The sequence below is a fragment of the Diadema antillarum genome, unplaced genomic scaffold (assembly GCF_040938485.1).
Source record: "Diadema antillarum isolate AM-2024a unplaced genomic scaffold, OU_Dant_1.0 seq00000068_RagTag, whole genome shotgun sequence".
NCBI lineage: Eukaryota > Metazoa > Echinodermata > Echinoidea > Diadematoida > Diadematidae > Diadema > Diadema antillarum.
The window spans coordinates 294,036-320,222 of NW_027271167.1; the positions used below are offsets into that span (position 1 = coordinate 294,036).

Sequence of the window (26,187 nt, forward strand, 5' to 3'; positions counted from 1 at the left end):
TTTCTGTCATTGAAGTCTGAAACATGAATTATTCCTGGTTGAATAACTTCAGAATAGTGATCAGTCAGGGCCCCGTCACACTACAGCGAATGCCCAACGAATGCCAAGCGAAAGCCCAACGAATTCGAAAATGTGAAGACAGTTTGCATGTCTGATGTTCTTTGAATTCATTAGCTATTCATAGGGATTCGCAGAGATATGCTGGAGATTTTGGACATGTTTAAAATAAAAAATCGGCTCCAGCGTATCTCTGCGAATCCTGACGAATAGCTAATGAATACAAAGAATGCCAAGCATGTTACGAACTATTCTAGTATTACCAACGGATGTGAACATATCTTCAAATTTTCAAATTTATTGGACATTCGTTGGGCATTCGTTGGGCATTCGCTGTAGTGTGACTGGGCCTTTAGATATACCAGGATTTGATCCTCGGGCATAATTGCGTTTGAATGAAAGAGTGGAAATTTCAAAATTTTATGTACAAACTATATGGCAAGTTGTGAGGGGATGACATGCTCACTTTGCCATTTGCATATTCATATTGACCATTCAAGAACTGTTTCCTGAAAAATTAGCGAAAATTTGAAATGCCATAACTTCCTAATTTTTCACCCAATTTCGATCAAAATTTTACTGTTAAACTTGTCAAATATTCTATTCTTTCTTATCAGACTAACTTATATTTGGACTGGATTTCCCCTTTATTGAAGTGCCACTTCCACATCAATAAAGTGGTTGTCAGTGACACACAGGAAGTAAATACACAGCAAATCAATGACAGGCAAAAAAAAAAAAAAAAAAAAATCTGCGGCTTCCATTCACATTACTACGTTTCAGCGCAACATTCACACCTGGCTCTTTCACATAATGCAGGCAAACATTAATGAGAAATGCATTCACCGACACAGCTGTCTGTAATCGTGGCATGTCCCCCCTTCCCCCCTCAACCACCACTACAACAATAGTAACATGACCTATAGAAACCTGCATTTGCATATTGCGTTGTTTTAAAGCAGACCTCCTGATGATTTTCAGATTTTTATACTTCAACAACTATAAATTAGTTATACTACAGACAGAGTTTCAGAATTTACAATAATTGGGATGAAGAATAAGAATATTTTCGGAATTTGTAACAAATTGCAATGAACAAGCATGACGACATGGCAGGGTCACCATAAGAATGCATGAGTTGGGTCCTCAAGGAAGCAGAACAAAAGAAGAAGACATGCATAGATTGTAGGTGAACGTGTTAAGCAAGAAGTATTGTAATGGAATTAACACTGCTACATTTCTGAAATATATGAGCCTCCCTATGTCATCAACATTGTTCAGTGTAATTTGTTTAATGTTTTTTTTCAGAGAATTGGTTTCGCTGCTCAAGGACCACAATAAATTCCACGAATTTATACACGGAGCTGTCGATTTATGCACTACATGATGTGAAATTATGAAAATCATCTGGAATGCCCCTTTAAGTCTCATATATTTATCCTCAATGATATTGATACAATTATGAAAGTAAATGAAGATTACAGCACTGATCAAAACAATGGTAATAATATGTACAACAATATCACCACGAGATTCAAAATAAGAGAAATGAATGCAAATATTAACCCATTGGAGACTAGTCACAAGTATACTCAGGCAGGTGTCTATTGGAAATGAGTGCAATAGCCATATCAGCTTGTCCTCAACAGGTTAAAGGGACATTCCAGACGATTTTCATAATTTCACATCATATAGTACATAAATCGACAGCTCCCTGTATAGATTTGTAGAATTTATTGTAGTCCTTGAGCAGCGAAACTAATTCTCTGAAAAAAAAAACATTAAACACATTACACTGAACAATGTTGATGACATAGGAGGTTCATATATTTCAGAAATGTAGCAATGTAACTCCATTACAATACTGCTTGCTTGCAAGTTCACCTGTGTATAATCTATGCATGTCTTCTTCTTTTGTTCTGCTTCCTTGAGGACCAACCCATGCATTCTTATGGTGAGGCTGCCATGTCATCATCCTTGTTCATTGTAATTTGTTATAAATTTTGAAAACATTTTTTCTCCTCCTCCCAATCACTCCAAATTCTGCCACTCTGTACTCAGTGTAACTAATTTATAGTTGTTCAAATACAAAAGTCTGAAAATCCGAAGAATCCGAAGGTCCCCTTTATGAAGATAATGCTAACAAAAAGAAACATTGATGGTAATATCAGTCATACAAATAGAAGAATGATATGCATATATGATAGGAGGAGGAGATGGGAGAAGAATGGCTAAAAAAAAATTGAACACCAGTCTGTCCTATTTAAGGTACCCTAATGGGTACATGACACCCATTAAAACGGGATGATGTGGTCTTGATTGAGAGCGGAATGGTATCATGTCTTGCATTGCATGCACACTACTCCAGCACTGAAATATCTTTCCTATAATGTTTCATGGGATGGCATTAACACAGAAGGCAATTTGTGAGAGATAGCTTCAATAATACCCAGGCAATCAACTCTGCACTGACGATCGAGGACTGCTTCGAATTTAACATCTCTCTTTGCCCCGATTCTTTCCACTCTTAAAAGAGACATCTTTGGAGAACATCAGATATATAATGCAATGGTGTTTGACTGAGGAAATCATTCAGAATGAGAATTAGCACACACATAATCATAATGTCATCTCAGGTTCTGCTGTCTCACCACAAATTGATTCTACCAGGTTTCCTAGGGAACTTGCCAACAACAACAACAAAAATGATGTAAGTGGACATGGTTCTCAATTTTTTAAAATCATAATTGTGGAGAAAACTGGGTGACAAGTAATTTCAGTGCAGTCGGCAGAGAGAAAAAAATGGCCACACTGGCATTGTTGACCTTTCACCTCTCATGTAGGATACTGTCCCTACAGCTTTGACACTTGACACAAGTGGCTACTGCTTGCATTTGCTTTTAACTTGATACAATGCTACAATCTCGCATGCATGCATAAGTTTTGAGCGTTAACTACAGAACTGCTATTTGTTTTTTTCCCTATTCTATAAAGTCACATTGCATAATCATCATTATTATCATAAGGTGGATTCACTTACGATATTACATGCATAACATAATGCACATATGAAAATAGAGGTATTGCATAAGCATAGACTGTCAAATCATTACAAAAGAAATCTCGCCAAGGGACAAATGCAACAAAAGTAATTATAAATAAAGCAGTGTAATGCGCATGATGCCGCATGACGTACTCCCTCATCGCATCATCCCCTACTTCACTGCAACATTGCCATGGCAACGGGATGCAGACCATGAGAGGCCTTCATCTGAGAGCACCGATTCCAGACCTCTCCCCCCCTCCCCTCCCCCCCCCCCCCCCCCACTCTCACGTTCCTGATATGGGGAATGTTCTAATTGCCCCTGTCATGTTGTATACATTTTTTTTTGGGGGGGGGGGGGAGGGGGCAGGGTTGTTGCCATGGCAATATAAGTTTCAGTAGGTTGCAGTGTTAACCCGTTGAGGATGGACTGAGTTTGCTACAACACGCATTTCCCATAGACACTTGCCCGAGTATACTCGGGACTCGTCCTCAACGGGTTAATAAACTATCCCACAATCAAGATCCTATTCCCACAGCAAAAGGTCACTTCCCTCTCCACTGAAGAATTATACAATTGTATAACAAAAAAACAATCCCCCAATATCCACTGGGAAAATTTTCATCAGTGCGCCATTCCAAATATAAAACTGCCAATGTTTATGCCTCAAATGCATCCCCTAAAGGCTGTGTATATGCACACTGGTGTAGTGACTCTACTTATCAACATACTTTGTTTTGTATAATCAAGCACACCGTCAGGATAATTTCACTTTCAGATCTACAATCAAAAACTTTCAAACACCCACATTCTCCCACTGAAAGAAGTCATGAAAAAGAGTAACAAGAACACACACTGTGAATCTGAATGCTGCATTTTGTATAACATATGAAGAGTTTGTTCACAAAAACAGATAAGTCCATATTTGCCAAATGGAGATATTTGTGATTAAAGGTCAAGAAAAATAAAGAGAATAATAAGAAAATTTTTGTTTCTTTTGACCATAACTTCAAAAATGTACCTTTATATGTAGTGACCAATATATCATTTAAAAGGTATTATTTTGTACTTTATGACAGAGACCGTACTTAAAAATCTTCAAAAATGGACTTATCGGTTTTTGCGAAAACAAACTCTTCATATATTTTGCAAATTGGAACTTGCGAGACAATTCTGCAGAGAATCAAGGGAGAGCTCTAGCAAAAAACACAGCAAATAAACTTTCTAGTTCTTATCAACAGAAATTTTATATTTCCCATCATGGAGACAATGTACCTTGCACTGTGTTACTGTAGGCCACACCATCATCACTCATTCTTTCGTTTTTCAAGATTCATAGCACAAGATATATTTAATAGCCAAACAATAAACAAATCACATAGAATGAAAAAAAAAAGGGAATTTCAAGGAAAAAAGAAAAAGAAGAAAAAAGGCAGTGTAAAACAATCAGGTATCAAAATAAGAACCTTACAGACTGTTGACGTGAGTGAAGCACTCGAAATCAAATATAAAGCATTTTTTGCCCCCCCCCCCCCCCCCAACTCGGTTAGGGGATCATCACTCATTCTTAATTCAAAGATCTTGAAAAGACTTGCAAAATTAGTGAAAATAAGAATGCAGCAAGAGAAGTGGTGTGCACAGTATTTGACTTAAATGGCATATCTTTCTTTACTACTTCATGGAAGAGAAAATTATGCAAATAGCTTTGCAGATTTATCACTATTTATGTTCAGAGCAGAGTCATATTGGGGTTTAGGACACACAGGCATACCATGTTTCCTAACCAACAGACTGGTCTGCTTGCTTGTAACAATTAGTTAGAACAGATTTTAAGCAATCGGCAGATTCTGTAATGTATTCAAATTTCATGCATGCTTTGTTTCTCAAAAATTGCCCTAAACAATCACAAAGCTTGCCAGAGGCTTGCCCTACTTAGCAACAACTGACTGAATTCCTGCCTATGGAACTTAACTGAAGGGAGCAGGTGAATGAAATGCTTAGTTACTAGGCTGTAGGAACAGAAACATTCATAACTTGTGTTGCATTACTGAAAAGGTCTATTCCTAATATATACAATTGTTCCAACAAACGAGAAGGCTAGCTGGAGGCTTGCCTGACTAGCAACAGCTAACACTGCATGATATTGTAACATCTGGATTTCAAGTAGTAAAGTACATGGAGTTTGAATACAGGTGGATAGTGCATAGCTTTCTACTTGGTTCTGCTGGGTGGAAAATACATGAATTTGAATACATCTGGGTATATCAGTATACTCCATCATGGAATAAACCTACTGTGAAAGCTGTCATTTGCACAAATTCTGCAAATCACTGTTGGGTTGCAAATTTAACAACACATGAAAATATCACCACATGCTACAGCATTAGCGTACTGATGACATCCTCTTTGTCAAACCGCGAAAACATCATATGAAAATGTCTGTGACATTCTCATTCACAAAAAAATATCTATGTGAAAACGAGAGCTTTTACAGTAGTTAACGCAGATAAGCCATTCAATTCAATTCAATTCAATTCAATTCAATTCAATTCATTCTAATCATCTAATAAAAAACATTACAGGAAATTCAGTGTGGGATTTTTACATATAAATGATGAAGCATATTTAAACAAATACAATATACTGTGTATACATCGAGAGAGAACAACACAAAATAGTACATGATAGATGAATAAATAACTGAACACGTATGCAAAGTCAAACTGAAAAGAACAATCGTATAAAAACGTGGCATAAAACTGTGGCACTATTGCCGCTATCCTGGAGATGGGCCGACACCCGACTAGAATTCTCAAGATTCCAAAGTTTCCTAATAGTTACAAAAGACAAAGCTCCCAATCTATTCACATATTTCTTCTTTTCAACACATTTGTATTGGTCATATTAAAAAGAGAAAAGCAAGACAATTAGCAAAACAAAAACAAAAACAAAAACAAAACCTTGTAGAGTCATGTTTTTACTAGAGCTATAAAGTTAAGACTGCTGGCTAGCTACACACTTGAAATGGCTCCACCACTCAGACACATGACATGACATAGATTCAGCACAGCCATGTGAATCAACACAGACTACAACTGAATTGTGAGAATGAAAAGAGAAAACTCTGGCACTCTGGGAGTAGATGATGGTGGGGGGGGGGGGGGGAGGCAGACAGGAGTAGGGTGGTATAGGGGTTTGGAATAAAGGGTGCCTGAGAGGTAATAACAGAATGTGTGACACATGTTTCACCATGGGTGTTTTCCCATGCAACCTACGTAGTAAAGAGGTTGCCCGCACGCACGCATTATTTTATAGGCCCGTGCAATGTCTCTTGGTGACTTCAGGCCTACCTACACACTTTCAAGCGGGGAAAAGGGGCTCCGACTATGGCATGTGACGTTCACAGCCAGGCTATAACATGTACTTTGCTGCAGCTGTGTTATGATTTCTGCCATGGCTAAATGCCAGGTGAAAGAAAGCTTGCAATTTCACTTTTATTCTATTATTCTCTTCTCTTGTTTCTTTTTTTTTTTGCGGTAAAAGTAATATTGTCAATTTCTCTTTCCACCTCTGCATTCAGCACATTTAAAACCATAATTTACCATTTGCAGATGGGACAAAAACCCCGCATTACTGCTTCAAAACAGTTCTAAAATGTGAGTTAGGGATAGACACAACCACTGTAAAAATTTGAACCAATATAATTGATTTTAAGTATTGTTAAATGTACAAAAATGTGAACAATAGTTGTAATAAAAATGTTTCCAGACTACACGGTCTACAGTTACGGTTTATAATGAGAAAAATAGTGATATCTCCTTATATATTTCATAAGTAGGCTTTATAGCAAAAATTTTATATGGCATGATGTTTTGTCATTCGTACAACTGACCTACGCATATGCATCAAAAGTGATATCTTGAACATTCTTCAGATTACTGCTCCCAAAGGTAAACAGGACCTTTATGGCTTTTTTTTTATAGTCATAGAAGTCATATATAGGTCTGCACTGGTGACTACCAAACTTGAGACTGAACAGGAAAGTCTACTGGCTGATCAAAATAGTACTTCCCAGTGAATTTCTATGGTGAAACTGCATTTAAACAGAATCTGACTCTTTTACACAGTACATTGTATGCAACCTAAATGAATACATACAAACACAAACAACAAACATACTCAACAAATACACACACGGACAATTATTTGACAGACATTTTTTCTTTTTTTTTTCCTCTCAGAAATCTTCTTGGATTTTTTTTTTTTCTATCACACACTCTCTTTCACTTTTTCTCTCTATCTTTCTCATTTACTCATGACTACACCTTGGAAAGACTTCAGAAACTTGTGCAAAATGTAATATTCCCCCTGATTAACCCGTGCCCAATAATGCAAAATAATGCTAAACGGTGTGTAAAATGCCAGCTCCCCCACAAAGCCTACTGACATTTCCCTGATCACTACCATGACAGCGCAAGCATTTTTGTTGGAGGGTTTTGCTTTTTTTTTTCTTTTTCTTTTTTTTTTTTGGGGGGGGGGTTGTAGGCATATACTCTACTTCGCTTTTTTTTTTTATTTCAAGAATTGGGACATGAAGTTTGACTTCCATTGTGTGTGTGTTTTTTTTCATTTAAACATAAAAGACTAATGATATTTACCGTGGGGACTTAAAACAATTTTGTGAATAAATCTGACAAAACAATGATAGCTTCAAAAGAGCATTTACGAAGTGGAAAAGGGTAAACAAGATATTTTGGACATTGCATGTTGCTCCTCCCGAACTCACTCCTTCTTCTATCAAGAGTTAATAGAAATATTTATCAAGTGGTCCAGTACCTGAGTAAAGATGCGTGGGCAGCAGTAAACAGGGATTAAATAACACATTGTCTAAAACATGCACTTTTACTGTCTCGAATACTGTATCTACAAATGTGTTTCAAAATAATCAGAGTCACTCATAGCACCATTCTTTATATTATCAATTTATCTTATGATTCACATGCAGTTACAAATCTCCCCATGCCTTTGTTGTGGAATTACTTACAGAAAGACTAGTTCCATAACAATTTGGGGTGACATTACCTGGCTTTCTGAATATTGAAATATAAGTATTGTTTTTGAGCATTTCTTTTAAGGTGACAATTCAATAATTCAGAAATAATGGAAGACAAAGTACACTCCATGGCTGTGTATTATCCCAATGCCTCTGAACCTACAAACATCTGTAACATTTTCTTGAGACCATCCAGCAATGCAGCACAATGTTCAAGTTGAATACAAACAACAAAATCACACACGGTTCATAAAAATTAGCACAGCAGTTATGGCATCAAACGATTTGCATGTTTTCGCAAACAGTGGGATCTTTCACTGCCACATATTGCAAATGATCCGAGGTAATGATGTAATAAGCATACAACTCTCTAACGCACTTCTTTGCATATACATAAACACACATGAGAATGTTTTGTGCCCGTGACAAAAGACAACCCTTCCCTGCTCCCTGAAACATAATTGGCAGATTATTAATACGCGAAACATAATCGGCAGATTATCAATACGTGGAACAAATTTGATGTGAAGGTTTTTTTTTTTAAAGTTCTTGACAAAGATGTCATGCCAAAAAGAAAAGTTTAACAAAGATTTGCATGCAGGTCAATAAGAGATTCCTGAGGCCATAATATCACAGAGATACACTAGTGTGCATATCAAACAGTGTTACATCAAATTAGTATTTGCTGACACTTGATATTAGACACTAGTGCAGACATGAAACTACAAATATTGACTTTCTTATTCTGGGCTAAAGTTCGATTAAAAAGAAAAGAAAAAACCTTCTGCTATTCTGTTTGTTTCATTTTACTCTGCTTTTAAAAGCCAACTTGACCACGGGGACAAACTGAACTTTAGAGTAGGCCCTACTTTTGACACACATCAGTATCAGTGCGAGTAAGATGTACAAACACAGTTTACAACATGATGAATCTTATTGAGTGTGCTGTTTATTTGACATGATACAAATACAAGTCCTTTTGAAAAGTACTCTGCATTGTCCTTAATCATGGCCATCCTATAAAAGCTTGGGAAAATGCATCGCAAATTGTCGGCGATTCTTTATCATTCATGGATATGTAACAACTGTGTACAGAGACAATTTCTAATGTGAGTAATGACAGAGAATTCATGTCTCACACATGCTTCATTTTGTTTTTCCCTCTCTTTTACTCTCAAACAAATGTAACAATTGGTATGATATGAAGCTTTACATGTTATCAAGGAATACCGATATCAGATACAAGAGAAAATGCAAACTGGATGAGGTAGTTAATGACATCATCATCTCACAGCATTTCCATAAAGAAGGATATTGTGGCTTTGGTGGATAATTTAGTAAGCGGGTATTTCCACAGTAAAAGGGCATTTCAGGGATGCTTGTTTATTTTCTGTTTCAAATGTGCAAATAAATACAAAAAGATCTTTATCTTTTCATGAGAGATAACTTTGCCCCCCCCCCCAAATTGCTTCAAATAAGCAATCTATAAGAATTCTTGCATAATTGAATATTTTGGGGCAAACATATGTGACACTGGACCGACATCTAATTTGCATAATGGTGTAAATAATTCATGTTCACTGACTGACTGGACTCTTGTATTTTGGTCAGTCCACATAACATATGAAGAGTTTGTTCGCAAAATCCAATAAGTCCATTTTTGAAGATTTTGAAGTACAGTCTCTGTCATAAAGTACAAAATAATACCTTTTAAATGATATATTGGTCACTACATATAAAGGTACATTTTTGAAGTTATGGTCAAAAGAAACAAAAATTTTCTTATTATTCTCTTTATTTTTCTTGACCTTTAATCACAAATATCTCCATTTGGCAAATATGGACTTATTGGTTTTTGTGAACAAACTCTTCATATTATGTTCTCCACCAAGTCTAGAATTGGTAAAAATTCAGTCTTCAAGAGATTTTAGGGCTGTTTTTTATCTTTTTCTAATCAAGATCAAGCCATTCAGTTGAAAAACACCAAATTTTTGTCAAACATTTATTATTTGACCTTCATGAGTTAGTTTAAATCGATATGCCACTAAAGCCTTACATAGATTCACCCCAAAATTTTCATTTTGGCAAAAATTAATATTAATAATTCTAACAGATTGCTTGTAAGACCAAAATAAGCTTGTCCTCAACAGGTTTATTTTGTTGATTGGACTGCAACTTATTCTTTCTAAACTTAATATCATATGTAGAACATGAACATTCCAATAATTTTTCTGATTTTATGTCTAATTATGATAGCACTTCTACCAATCTGATTTTACTCTTTTAACCTGAACTTGAATGCAGACAACAGAGCCTACACATTGTATGTAATGAGTAATCTATGCAATATTCAATATTTTTACACTCTTAAATCAAACCAACAAGTCCACAGGGAGATTCTGCAACAGATACCATCCCACTGATCTCTATAGGAAATATCTGGATATCTCATGGGCCAACTGCTTTGAAGCCACCACGCTGCCATCTTACCATACATATTGCCCACATTTGCATATAGAGCTCACGACATCACATGATCTTCGCGACAGTTTCTGTTCGAAAATGCATGCAAATCCCCATAGAGTGTGGTTGGCAAGATGGCGGCGCAGCGGCTTCCCTTGTTTTTGTACAGTGCGAATGGACCAATGAGATATCCAGATACCTCCTAGAGATCAGTGAATCAGCCTCGCATCACTAAATTGGCAACTCTGAATTTCACTGCATGAATATTGGAGAATGACTGGGTGGAACTCTGTACTTAATTGAAATTAGAACAATGAAAGACAGAAACTTACTAACTTTTGCCAATTTCAGAGAGAAACAAAACTTCTTTTTTTTTTCATTTATAAAATGTGTTGTTAATCTAAGAATCAGTAAATGATGTAGCAATTAAGGAGGCTTTCACAAGTTCTGCACGTGAAATAAACAACGATGGATTTATGAACATCAAAGGACGCGAGTGTAAAAGATTTTTTTCACTCTCCCTTAATAAGAAAGAATGACAATGAATAGTGAAAATTACGACATCCCCCCCCCCCAAGAAAAAAAAAGAAAAAAAAGAGAAAGATACAGCACCAAGCTCCCGAAATGTAGTATCTGTGACTTACCGCGTTAAACCACAAATAAGACACAAAAGCAGAAATATCCTTGCAAAGATTAACATTCTATAACATTGAATGAAGCCTGGCAGGGTTTCTTGGCAATTCCACAGACAACAGCAGCTCTCACATTTCAATCACATTATGTCCTTTTGACATCATGACAATGGAGCATTATGACATCACAAATGCATCCTGGCACACACTATTTGACAAAACAATGGTTACACACTTACTAGATTTTAAAAACAGAATTTAGTGCTGTGACCATTATTATTGCATTTGAAAACTCAAAGGGTGACTAAGGCATAATAGACTCATTATTCTACATTCTAGTGTGTACCATGCTTCATATTCCAGTACAATTCTAGCAACAGATTTTGAGGAAACCACAATATAAATCGTTTAAAAAAAAGAAAAATATGTATCATGACATCAAACATAGGAAACATCCAATAAACTTAGAAAGTCATGATTTGAATGGAACTAGATTGACTTGGAGGAAAATGTAAACCAGTGAAAACTGTGTTTTAAGACTTTACTGAAAAGTGGCAACAAGTTAAGATGAATTAACCTGAAAAGAATAAAAGCAAATTGGATAAATTTGAGTCAGGTATTATTGTCTGCTAGCCACAATGAGAAAAAAAATGCCTCGCCCTAGGTCATATTACAGTGAACAAAGCTACTCCTTCTTCTTTTACATGTCACGATAATATGTTTGAAATACTGATAATATCATGTTATCTTCCTCACTGAAATAAGTACATCTGTTTCTGACCAAAAACAAACAAAGAAAAAACAACAAACAAAACAGACCCAAAGCATGTCCAATCAAATTTGAATACATAATAGTGTATATGATATCGAACTTTTAAAAATTAGAATGAAATTTACATTTGCTATGTTTATTTTGTTCTCAAAATAAGGAACTCTATGTGAGTAAAGTGGCAGTTATTGCACCACATTAATAAATTGAATATGAAGCGCTGATGGACAATATCCTCTCATTCAAACCACTGTAATATTTTCTACATTTGATGTAAGTCTTTGCTGATCTGTTGAGTTGGCATTCTCAATTTGAACTCTCTATTGGCGGCTCAAATTCCAGATCATATAATTCAACAATATCAAGAAAATATAAAGAAAATTCCACAAAAATCCATTTTTCATGAAAATTACAAATTCCATCAGCTTGACATTGACATATGTTAAGGGTAGCAATTATTCCCCCTGCTTTCTGAAAGAGGTTGGTCCATTGCTCTTTCGTAATTCTAGAAAAGTGAATTTTTGTTGAATTTCCTTTATATTTTCTTTGTATTGTTGTCCACTCATACGTCATATCCTCTAGTAGTCTCCTCATCCAGCGGTTCCAACACCAAAACTTTAAAAATTCATAACTTTTGCATCGATTGTCCGATTTTCCTCAAACTTTCACTGATGTGTTCTACTAATGTTGCTGCTTTCACTCAATCCACATTGCTTTTTGGGTTTACCTTCCCTTTAAGTATGATAGTTACAAAATTGTAAGCTTACAATTTTTTCCCATGATACTGATCATAAATGTACAATTGTAGGTAAAGTTATAATCACAGCTACATAGGATTATAATCACAGGTACAATTACAATGATAACAAATTAATAAAATGAAGTGATGGGCTCATTGCATTACTAGTCTTCCATTTATCTGCACACAATTCTTCACTAAATCAATCTCTGGACTTAAATCTACTGAAATGAAATCCAAATGGATTGTATCCTTTGCACCAAATGATTTAAAATTTGACTACTTAGCCATGAGAAGGATCATATACTGCTAGATCAACACAAAATATATTGTTAAAGGTATATCTCACTTGAAAAAAAAATGACATTATAACCTCACCTAATTTGTATACATTATGTGGTTGTGGCCAGCAACACTGTTTTATGTGTTAAAAAAAACAAAAAACAAATCCCCCTCTTCTATTTCTAAATTTAATGGCACTTCTACTATAATATTGTATAGTTTGGGGTTGTTGTTTTTTTTTGAAAAGCGGTTTCAACATGATTAGGTGGGAAGTTCGAAGAGTAAGGGAGTCATATATCTTCACTTTTGTTTATTTGCCAAGTAATTGCTGCTGTATACCATATCATAATCATAAACTTCATGTAAACTGTGTATGCATACAAATGATATGAAGAGATATCCTCTTCTTTTTTTTGAGTGGGGAGCTTTTTGTTGATTTAGGAATTTCATCCATTACTTCTATGCGAATTTCTGTATTTTCCCTCTCCAAAGCATAATAGACTGAGAGCTATTTCTGCACCTGGGGCCAATAATTTATCAATGCTTATCTATCAGAAATTATTATGCTGCAAACTGCATTAAGAATGTTTGAACTTGCTCAATGTGCTAATAGCATGGATAGGGAGCAGTATATAGTACAATGAACAACTGGAGGCATTACATTAAAAAATCTGGGCAGTAACAATGTCATGTACTCCTATATGGCCATCGTTTCACTGAACATTTCTATGTAGCCTGAAATACTGTATTATGCTTACATGCTTACGTGAAATAAGGACAAAGCTGTATAGTCACAGTAATCCCTAGAACTAAACATTAAAAGAAAGCATTTATAGCTCTTCTTCTCACTATAAGCTTTGTAAAAAGAGCTATATAAAGCCTTTGATGAAAATGCTTAACATTTTAAATACAATAATCATTCCACCCAAATTTTGAAAACACACACACATGCCCATGTTTACATGCTACACACATTTTAAACAGATATATTTATATATATATATGTATATATATATTTCATTTTATATATTATGTATCATACATGTTTACACTCTTACAATATATTGCTTATGGGTGTATAAACATCTATCTAGGAAAAGGGAATGCACTTTTGCTGTAATTTGCTTGGTTCCTTTTTGCCCACTTAATTCAATAAGTATTTCATGTTTTAAAGAATTAGTATGACCTTACTAAAAATGCATTGTTTGTTTCTGATTTCCGTTTGTCCTCGATCTTCCTAAACACACCTCATCTAGCATAATTAATTTCTTATTCTAAATCTAAGGAGGTTCGATGTTTTTCCCCCAAATTTATGTCCACAAGACACACGTGATTTGTTATTCGATAATGTAGCACTCTTTCTAAATATGCACTGATATAGATAGGCACGACAAGAGCAGAAACGAAACACAGACAATGAGGAGATATTTCGGGTAAAATAAGCTAGTGAGAAATCACGCCATGGTACCAGTTTTGATACAAGCCTTCCCTCATGTCCAAGGCCCGTGATACTTGTTCGATATCGACTCTGACATGGGGTAAATGCGGGGACACATTCTAAAAAAAACCGGGGATAAACAATTACGACCCCTGCAGCAAATTCAAAAATCGAGCGCAGCCTTCTTGGCCACAGCCGCCGATAGAGCGGGCACACTACCTAGTTGTAGCAGGACTGCCCCCGCGTAGTTCACGTTCAAAGTCGTGTTTACATGCGAAACCATAGGACACAACCGGCAGCCATACGACTCGTACACTATTGCACAACAATCACCACTCATTCAGCTCGATTTAACACGCCACGCACATCCACAACTCACGAAATGAACCCAGAGTAGATTTGGCATACTGTACCTTCTGTCTGTGTCCTTCTGCACGGAAATATTCCAAAATATAACTTTAACAATTAGCTGAGAGATTTCTTGCAAACGATTTCTGAAATTATAAAAAATTATATACATATATCGCACCGTTCGTTTGCTCATACACGTTCAACTGAATGGGGGTCGTGTACACCGCTTCGCTTCCCCAGTGCATGCATTGAGTATAGCGGACATGTGTTCGTAGTTTTTTTCCCCCTATTTTTTTCCTGAAATATTGCCTTTCGATTCAGAGTTCATTACCCCTGACCCATTTAGGATCTGGCTGCTGATTGGTCAGTGTGGTCTCTCGCCGAAGGAAATTTCGCATCCTGATTGGTGAAATGTGCAGGGTGACGAAGGCATGTACAGGGGCCCCGATCGAGGATAGACCTTGAGAACCACGGCTCACGGGGGAGGTATTTCGACGCGTAGATATGCGTCGAAGATCAACACATGAAAAGCTCTGGAGGAGGAACTTTCCCCGAACAACACTCAAGTCTACTAACAGAGCGCGGAAGATGAATATCATATTGTCATCTATTCTTTGTCCCGTTGTCAAAATCTCTCTTTTTTCACTATGGTTTGAATGATAATGATCACTTGCTCCTACATTTTCAGCGCGCTGTTGAAAAAATGAGGATGAAATCAAACTTGTCTGTTTTCTTTTTGAGTTCGTTAGTAAAGATTTTTGGTTCTGGTTTGTGGAGTTATTCTCGCTGTTTTCATAGAATTTTTATTTGTTTAGTTATTATTATTATTATTATTATTATTGTTGTTATTATTATCATTATTATTATTATTATTATTATTATTATTATTATGAATTGAAGTTCATAGAGGGTTTGCTTAGCAGTGAAAAGAGTCTACCATATTGTGTCTCTAATCTGCAATGGTACCTATCTACATTTTCTTTTCTTTTTTTATAGAATAACAGTGATCCCTCAAGCAATGACAGCATTTTTAATTGTGAAGTTTTATTTTTGTTTTTAGGGGGTTACGGATATGTTATTTTCTTTTTCAATTTCACCGACACGTATTGATCGATCAATATATAATTGTGTGTGTATGTGTGTGTGTGTGTTTTTTTGTTTTTTTTTGGTTTATGAAGTAATTTTTCAGAAAACAGAGAGAACACTTTAAAAAATACAAAATAGAAAATCCAACATTTTACATGCTGTCACTCTTCGAACTTGTTGTAAATGTTAACTTGAACACTCACAACGCTCGATATAACACTCTAAATGTTGGATTTACGACGACATTTTTAGCTAAAAATAATGAAATGATAAATCCAACATTTTGAATGTTAGAATGAAGATTTACAAAAAGGTTCGAGGAGTGTCAACATTCAAAATGTTGATAATTTTCTTTTTCATCTCATTTAGAGTGAAAGTAAAGGGGAATGATATCGGATGGACACTCCCATCCCACTCCCATTTCTCATCTTGATTTCAAGTGGAGACCTGAGAGGTATCACGCCGCGCGCGGCGTTCTTCTGACTTTTAATACTCCAACCAAGGTAGAGATAATATTCGTCCATACATTCAACTCCGCGTAAGTTGATCTTGACGGGACTGCGAAAAAAAATCGACTTTCGGCGATATTTAACTTTCGCGTGTACAGGGGAAATAAACGCACGTATAAGGCCGTAAATGTAAATTGGGACTTTCTATTTCCATCGATCAAGCCGATTATTCGACATAATTTCATGCACCGTCGACTCACGCTAAGCTGACTGTATTTCATATAACGAATCGCAGGGACCGACACAGTGGAACAACTCCACATGTTGGTTTCTCCGAATCAAACGTGAGGCCCGGTGAAAAGCTCATCTGAATTTTTCCGTGCTCGTAGATACTCCCACAATCTGATCATGACGTAGCATCTCCCTTTTTTTCCCTCTTTTCTTTTCCTTTTTTTTTTTTTTGCAACTGGAATTTCATTCAGAAGAGCAAACTGATGTTATTTCCTGGTGGTTTGTCTTCGTTTTCCGAGTATCCAAACGAGTTACAACAAAGTCTTAACAAGTTTCACAATTGCTATACCACTCATCTGTCGATGAAAATCAAAATAGTTGTTTGGTCTTTTTTTTGGGGGGGGGGGGGTTAAATCATGAATCATAGCCCCATAATGTGCATTTGGGCCGAAAGAACTCCTACTTTGCAAGAATAGCAATGATTATGACAAAATGATGCTAGTGCTAACAATAATAACAGTAGTAAAATAATATATACAAATAACAACAAAAACTGCTGCTACTACTAACACTACTAGTACTACTACTACTGCTACTACTACTACTACTACTACTACTACTACTACTACTACTACTACTATATACTACTACTCATACCAAAACCACTACCATAAATCCTACTATACTACTACTACTACTACTACTACTACTACTACTACTATATACTACTACTCATACCAAAACCACTACCATAAATCCTACTATACTACTACTACTACTACTACTACTACTACTACTACTACTACTACTACTATTACTACTACTACTCATACCAAAACCACTATCATACATCCTACTACTTACTACTACTACTACTACTGCTACTACTTCTACTACTACCACTGCTGCTATATATTGGTATGAATACTGCTACCGGTGATAATTAAAATAATGAAAATGACAGTAATACATCATCAGTGATAAAGATATCAATAGTTAGTTATACAATTCCAATGCACTGCATAATTTATATGTGCTTTTTTTCTTAACCCAAAAAGAAGTTGCTTCAAGTGTTGAGAAGATTATTACACCTCCGTCGATTTAAGAGGTATTTTTATTCATTCAAAACAATGTTCACGCTTTCAAAGTTCATTACTATGATACAATAATGAATATGACAATGCCTGTCTGAATAATGCTGATAATAATGGCGATGATAAGAAGAAGAAGAAGAAGAAGAAGAAGAACAAGAACAAGAACAAGAACAAGAACAATAAGAAGTAGAAGTAGAAGAAGAAGAAGAAGAAGAAGAAGAAGAAGAAGAAGAAGAAGAAGAAGAAGAAGAAGAAGAAGAAAGAAGAAGAAGAAGAATAAAGGGAAGAACTTGATACCCTCAAACTAATTGCAGCTCGGCATTTATGGTTATGAATTGTGCATACGACTTGGTTGAAGAATTCTACGTTAGCACGCCATGGCCGGTCGATGCAATATTGATAATTGTATTGAATAATGTATATACATGTAGATATTATTACGCAGATATTGACATCATATATTTACAATGATTAAGACAGAAATCGGTCAAACCTTTAATAATTCTGATCTTGGAATCACAAAACTGAGAAAGAGACGCTTTTGACACCATGTTGGCTTGCATGCCATTTCAGAAATAGAATTAAGCTAAAAAATGTCAGCCTTGAAGCTATTACCCGACGATGATTTAAAGAGTGGAAAACAGAAATATGGTGTAAGCAATTTTAAACGTATTAGGACTATACAGGGGTTAAAAAAATCCGCCTCATGCGAGCTTGTTCTTGTTCTTGTTTGTTGTTTTGTTTTTACGAGACGAACTAACTTTTGTCAGAAATCGACCTCAGACATCCCGCCGTGACAGAGCAGGCGATCGATTACGGTAACCTTGGTAATCGCCGAGAATATCGATAGGCCTCAAGGCGCGGGACCATTCTGGCGTTCATATATGAGCATGGTTCATGCATGGTATGTGCTATTATAGTACGGTAACATTTAAGGGTATGCGGGTTTTTGTTACTTTGTTTTGTTTTAACTGTTATTCTATATAAATCTTTGTTTTATCTTCTTCTTTTTTTCTCATTTTAACCGAGCCTGATGATTAGACAAAATCATCAATATGAACCTATACTTGGTCAAACGTGGTGGCTTTTCTTATGTATGCGTGATCTTGATAATTTACTGTAATAAAAAAATAATGATAATAAAATAACATTTCTCTGTTGAATACATATAAGAATTTAGAATTACCAAGACCTAGTATATACAAACTTTATGAAATGAAGCCTATCAAACAGAGGAATTAGGCAATAGAATCAGCTTCCTGTGAACTTGAAAAATAAGTCATTCGCTGGATTTAAGATGTGTGTACGTGTTGAACTGAATGGCGGTTGATTTTTTTTTTCTATTTATTAAATATATCTCATAAACAGAAATAAGTACAGATATAAGAATATCATTTTGTTATGAATAGACGGGGGTGCACGGTGGGAGGGTCAGGTTTTCGGTTTCCTGTTTTAATCAGTGTGTTATATTCTTGGCTTTATTTGTATATATTCATTTCTTTTGTTATTATTCTATAATGCTCTTTTGTGTATCGGTGTATGTGTTTTATTAGCACGAACCAGCTGAAGAACAACCATTGGCTGAAGCAGGTTCCGAGCAAAAATGAAAGAAACTGAACTGGATTGAACTAAGCTTCTCATTACCGTATTTATATGAAAGCACATCTCAAATTAAATAAGACCGACTTTTAAAAACTCTTTCTTTTTCGATCTTGATTTGTGATTCAACAAAATTATCGAAATAAAAAACATAATGAAGAGAGTGAGAATTTATTGCAGATGGCTCCCTTTTTAAAAGTGACTTGACATACGTGCCTACAATTATACAACACCAGATTGTTTCAGAACATAATGTTTTAGTAAGAAGTTTTGCAACATTAATCCCGTATATTCCATGTATGTTATTGCTATATACTTCTCCATGCAGACAGAATAAAAGAGAAAAAGGTCAACCGACAAACTAGAATGGGGAGTGGTCCTGCTGTTTGAAGGTGGAAACTCAAGAAGACAACGGAAAAGGGACTCTAGTCGGGTATCTCTTCTGCGAAATAATTTTCATTTGATAGTACTGTGAAGAAAAAATCATATGCATGGCGTATTATACACCATAATATGTACCCGCGCGAGCGCGTGTTTGTGTTAACCCCTTCCATACGGGAACCTGGTGGCCTGTGTATTAAGTCTATGGGGAATCCGGAATTCAGTATGGAATGGGCTAAAGTAAAAATCATTTCAGAAAACATGCTTAATGACTTAATCAAATGGCATGTGTGCCTTTATAACAAAAATCATTACCAGACGTAGCAACAACAAAGGCAAACAAATTAGATTCCCGTTATTGAAATATATTTGGTAGGGACATGTAATCTGGATATATAGCTCCTTATTTTAGGTCCTCGGGACAATAAGAAATAATCCACATACGCTATAATAATACGAATGCTTTCTTCCATTGTTTTGTTTCCCTTCAAGATTTAGTGATGAGCAAGTGAATTTACGGGGGGGGGGGGGGGTTCGTATTTGTACAGTTCAATATCTGGAATCTATTCACATGCATTAGTAATGGATACGTCAGGCAAGCTCAGAGAAATCTCTTTGGTGAAGGAATAACCTTCGTTACGAATGTGCCACTAAATTTAAGCTAATTTATAATCCATGTCTCTGGACAGACTGGTACAATCTGTCAGGTTTTGCCTTAAATTTTATTTCACGGCGGTTATGATGATGGTGGGGGGGGGGGATGCTTGCCACTTTCGCGCGCAGACCCAATGCAAGTTATATTTTATAATTTGTACCAAAAAAAAAATCTTTTTAGCAAAAGTTGTTTATTTCAACCAGAATACTTACTCGTAGTTTGCTTAACCAATCAAACAGTGATGTTGTGTAAGTTCTACTCTAAGTGTTGAAATAAATACACATTGAGTAGGAACAAGTCAAGTGAAGAAAATCGTCGCTAAACAATACAAATGAATGGAAAATACAACATAAGCATATTATAATTGCATGTATACAGACCTATTCGGTTTTAAAACACTGTAACTTATTCGTCGGCAATAACTGGAGGGCTCCCTGAATAAAAAGAAGAGGAGATTCAATGGGTTATGCAATGAGGCAAGTACATTGCTATGTCAGGAAATAAATCAACTATAATTTTAGGCATATTGAAGCCCCCCCCCCCCCCCCCCCCCGGCCAGTTATGCTGAAGTAGACGATAATTTAACAACAACTCCAAACCAAACCCGTCAGCCCTAAAGATTCAAAGATAGTCAATTATATGCCGTGGAACGTGCTGGATTAACGCAAGACTTGTGAAATATAAATAATATCGAGGACGGCATGCTCTCATGTGACCTTCGTTGGAAGGTTAGTCATTGTATTAAACATGTTTCGCATCATAACAGTGCAAGGGGAAACAAAAGAACTGAACTTGATATCGACAAACTACAAAAACGTGGCTTTAAAAGTTTCAATAGTTTCCATAACATGCCGATTTTCGATACCAGACACCATATAATATGCAAGATGTCTTATGAACAGGCAGACGTATCGAAAGTGCCTAATCGCAGGGAAACAAAGGCAGATATAAACATAATGTACTATCCTTATGGATAAATCGTCGCAGTGCATGCCTATGAAATTATGTCCTTCATTAAAACTACCACACTATAATAGGAATAATCAAGCCGACTGTAATAACATTAGTAAAGATCAGATGCACACAATATTAGGAGAGACATAAAAATCTGACGTGAAATACTGATATTGATTTCGATCACATGCATGTATAGTTTAGCTAAGATGGTGATGCCATTACTTCACTATGCTTCAACTGCTTTGCGGCGTAAAAAAACAAAAATACAAAACTAACCGAATTCAACCACAGTGGGGTTGTGATTTTATACCCAATGCATTCGGTTATAACCGGTCCTACAGACAAGCTGACTTGCAAATAAAATTCTACATTTTGCGTAGATTTGCATTTGTTTTGTTTTTGTTTTTGTTTGTCTGTTTGTTTGTTGTTGTTGTTGTTGTTGTTTTTTTTTTTTTGCCTCGTTAGTCCTCGTTGCACAGTTACTGACCACAACAAGGTGTTATGGCTTTGCTTATCTTTCTTTGTCCTGTTTTATTGACTGGAGAATTTTTTCTTTTTCGGGGGGGGGGGTAACAACATTAACAATTTATTCCTTTTGCCCTTTATGCTATCATCCGATATTATGAAGGAACTGTAAGAGACGTGTAATATTGATTAGGCAAAAAAAAAAAGAACAATGTGAAATAAGAACTCCGTTTGATACATCCTGCGCTTAATGAATAAAATGAAGTTACTCAGAGACGGATTAGTTATATATCATCATATCTTATCATATATATATATATATATATATATATGTATGTATTTATATATATATATATATATATGTATGTATTCATATATATATATATATATATATATATATATATATATATATATACCAATAGAACAATAATATTGTCTAAATGGGTAATGTGCCATGATATATAACGCAATATCGTATACCAATCTTCTGTAGTATTATCTTTATATACAGAAATCAATCATTTAATTCAACACAAAAATACAAACTAACATCATCTCATCAACAGAAATATATATGTATGTATATATATATATATATATATATATATGACTCTGTCACTCTACTTCTTAGTCTGTTTTATATAGGCCTGTATATTTGTATATACGTGAGAGAGAGGAGAGAGAGAGAGAGAGAGATAGTCGGGTATATATATCATATATATATATATATATATATATATATATATATATGTGTGTGTGTGTGTGTGTGTGTTTGTATGCATTTGTTATATGAGATTGTGAAACAGAGGATCTCGAAAACAAAGCGGTCCAATAAACGTCGAGGAAGAGAAAATTACTAAAACACACAAAGCCAGATCAAGGTCGTTGTTTAATGCGTTGGCGCTCATCCTTATAATATGCTTTCCTCCACCACCGACAACAACAACAACAACAACAATGACAAAATGCCTTAAAACTGGAGAGAAAAACCCAACAACAACAACATATGATTTGGTAAACACAAAATAAAAATCACCTGACTCCCTGGCGAGGCGAGATGACCTTGTCCTGACGATCGGTCAGTCCCATATAACGGTCAATGATCCTTCGTGGCCATTAATTATGCACAGCCTTTACTCACTCGACCGCACTCACTCAAATTGGATTTTCTCGCCGATGAGATCACTATTCGGGGTGTCCATAACTTTTGATTTTTTTTTTCTGCTATTTTGCTTTTAATGGTTTCTTTTCGGTCTACTCGGATATTTTTTGTCTCCCCAACTTCTCTTATAGAGCATGGCTTGATTAATAAAGCATTACTCACTTACCGGTTTACTTCGGTACGTCGACTTGCCTTTGTTTTTAACTGCCGTTTGCCCCTTTTTTTACACCCCCCCCCCCCCCTTCCACCCTTTGCTTCTTTCTTCGGTTTCAGTGACAGATCACTGTTGGGTTCCCTCAACCCCGCATAACATTTTCCTTCTCAGTAATTCCGCTCTCTATATATTTCATTAACCTCTCTCACGACCAAAAGCACCCTTAGTGTAGAGATGAGAGAATTAATCGATCCTGTCAGTATCTGACACCTGTAATCTGATTTCTTAACCCATTCTGTCCCAATGAGTTGAATATGCACAAATCTCACATATAAACATATATATATATATATATATATATATATATATATATATATATGTGTGTGTGTGTGTGTGTGTGTGTGTGTGTGTGTGTGTGTGTGTGTGTGTGTGTGTGTGTGTGTGTGTGTGTGTGTGTGTGTGTGTGTGTGTGTGTGTGTGTGTAGGCGGTACTGAAGCACGTAGATGGTTAATCATCAGCTGGGGGATTTTGTGCAGTCGTGATATCTTTATAAATCATATATGATATAAAACCTAGAACGTTTGTGTTTTGGACTTGCCCTCCATTCGTTGCCGGGTGTATTTTGCATTCTCAAACTGATAATTATTGTCCTTCAGCAGAATAATACACATAGCGGTAGTTGTTTAAACCGCATTGAAATATATCACTGTGCAATGAGCACCCAAAGTTAGTCTATGATATGACATCTTTATGTAATCATGTGATTAAACTCTTGGAAATTGTAATAAAAAATTAGCACGTTTTAGCGATCGCTTTTCCGGTGGAGGTGTACATAAACATGGCGAGCTATACAGTCAAAAATTGGGACGGGCGGGGCGGTACATGATACAAAGTCGTTTAAATCGCTATCGATTTTGGATTGTGTGCAGTCACGTGATTGTTATCGATACTCACCGTGGCCCAGTTTTAGACCGATATACATACAGACTCCCTTTCCTCTCATTAGGAAGTCTGCATGCAAGAAGCAGCTCCTGGCTCATAGTGGCATCTGCTTTGTCGCACAGAAATTATTTGGACAGGCACATTCTCACTTTCGATGAAATTGAGGCATCATTCATTTTAATCTCGGTATGTCCCCCCGTTTTTTGCCTCAGCGTGATGCCTTATTATCTACTCGACATAAACAATCAAATAGAGACCATCGTAGATGATTACAGCAACAGTATAAGGCATGATCCTGTAGGGTTGGATATAGTGAGTGCCACGAACTAGATATTAAGACTGTAATTTCACATACATTAAAAAAAGAAATCTTATATATGGACTTGTGATTTCTCAGACTGGGATTCCCCCCCCCCCCCCCCGGCCTCCAAGACAGACAAAAAGACAGACAGATAGACAGACAAATAGAGGGATAAGAAACGGGCATGAAATAAGAAGCATCAGAATATCATCATTAATGATGCTTTGAAATGGTAAATACAGTAAATAAACTGATTTGAGAACAGTGGTAAATGCTAGTGTAGCACTCCTCCAAATTTCCAGCATTTACATCATTATAATAACATACTCAATTTCTTCGATACCTTCATTATCAGTTGAATACTTATAAATCTCGTTTATGTTACATTGTAGTGTTCACATTATTTACTTATTTTCTGTGAAAAAAAAATCATATTATTTACATGTTTCTGTTGGAGATGGAATATGTGTTAGTGAATGAATGAATGAATGAATGAATGAATGAATGAATGAATGAAAGAATGAATGACTTTATGAATGCAAAAATTGATGTTCCTTTTTTTCCCAGAAGAGATTACAGAATTCGATGGTGATATGGTACGAAACACATCAAGCCAATAGCTTGACAGTGACTTTTGATAGAGAAACATTAAAAACTTTTAGCTCCTAAACTGCATGCTCAAGGAGAATTTTGAGTAATTAATTACTGCTCATGAGGGAGCTGCAAACTACAAACCCTGCTATTTCCAAAAACTTCGTTTCAGTACAGTTACAAAAGTCAAGGTATAGAAATAACTTCATTTCCGTTAATTGTATTTGCTGTCATTATAATGTTGCATTGATTTTGTATAACTATGTATAGCTCCACAATGTATATGAAAATGCTATATAGTGTATTATTTTGCAGTGTGTTAGAAATTAAACTAATGAAAAAGAAAGAAAAAACTGACGTATATATTCACCTATGACGGCCATCTTGCCCCTGTATAGGCGTGCAAGTATAGTGAAATGATAATGAAAGTGAATAGACTTCTAGGAAGACAGCCTAATTTAGCTATGACTGATTGTTTTAGATTACATAAAATAAAGTAATCATGATAATCATGATAATAATCAAATAACAATGATTATGACAACAATAATGATAATGCTACTGATGATAATAATGATAAAGTCCATAAAGTTTTAGCCACCCCCCCCCCTCCTCCCCACCAACATGGCAAGGCCTGAGCAACGCAAGTATTGCAAACCAGCACTTCATTAAGCGGCAAACGGGTCACTGACAACTAAACTTAACCATGTTTACGGAAGCTAGCAAGTGCCACCAAGAAGACGAGACAATTCTTTAGTTACAATCTCGAACTTTGGGGATCTGTTGAGAGATATAAGCGAGATTCGAGACCTCGTCTTCTCCATCTCTTGGGTTCTAGAAGGCTAGAAGGCGAGATGACAATGAGAACGTCATCTTTTTAATGCTTCCGTATATGCCTGTACAACCTACACATACAATCATGACAATAGCTGCATGCTGCATTGATTGTCGTCCTGCTTTAGTACCACGAACAGAGATCACCAATGACGAACCTAGGCTGGGATCGAAGATTACTACAAGAATCCTAAAGAAAGGAACCAGACAGATATAGGGACTGGGGGTATAGGGGTACATGTATAAAGATGTCTTGGAATCAAACTCTCGACTGCCTCATTAAAACCACCTGATATACAGCAACTACCAAAGCAGCCTCCGACAACTCGCGAAAGAAAGATCCTAGAGGCAGGCAGGTTATGGCTGCTGATAATTGGCTGATTTTAGACATCTTAAACAATAGGCGGCTGACAAAAATAGACCTGAATGACATTCAATAGAGCAAATCAGACCAACG

At 35.9% G+C, this 26,187-nt stretch overlaps 1 protein-coding gene across 3 annotated transcripts in view; it reads right to left on the bottom strand.

Moving 5' to 3' along the window:
* LOC139725916 (nuclear receptor subfamily 0 group B member 2-like) overlaps positions 1–15,169 on the bottom strand; it is a 188,139-nt gene extending 172,970 nt beyond the window's left edge. For all 3 annotated transcript variants that reach the window (XM_071636994.1, XM_071636996.1, XM_071636995.1), the window contains exon 1: positions 14,891–15,169. The gene's annotated coding sequence lies outside the window, so the exon portion shown is untranslated. The remainder of the gene's footprint in view (positions 1–14,890) is intronic.
* Between the last annotated feature and the right edge of the window lie 11,018 nt (positions 15,170–26,187).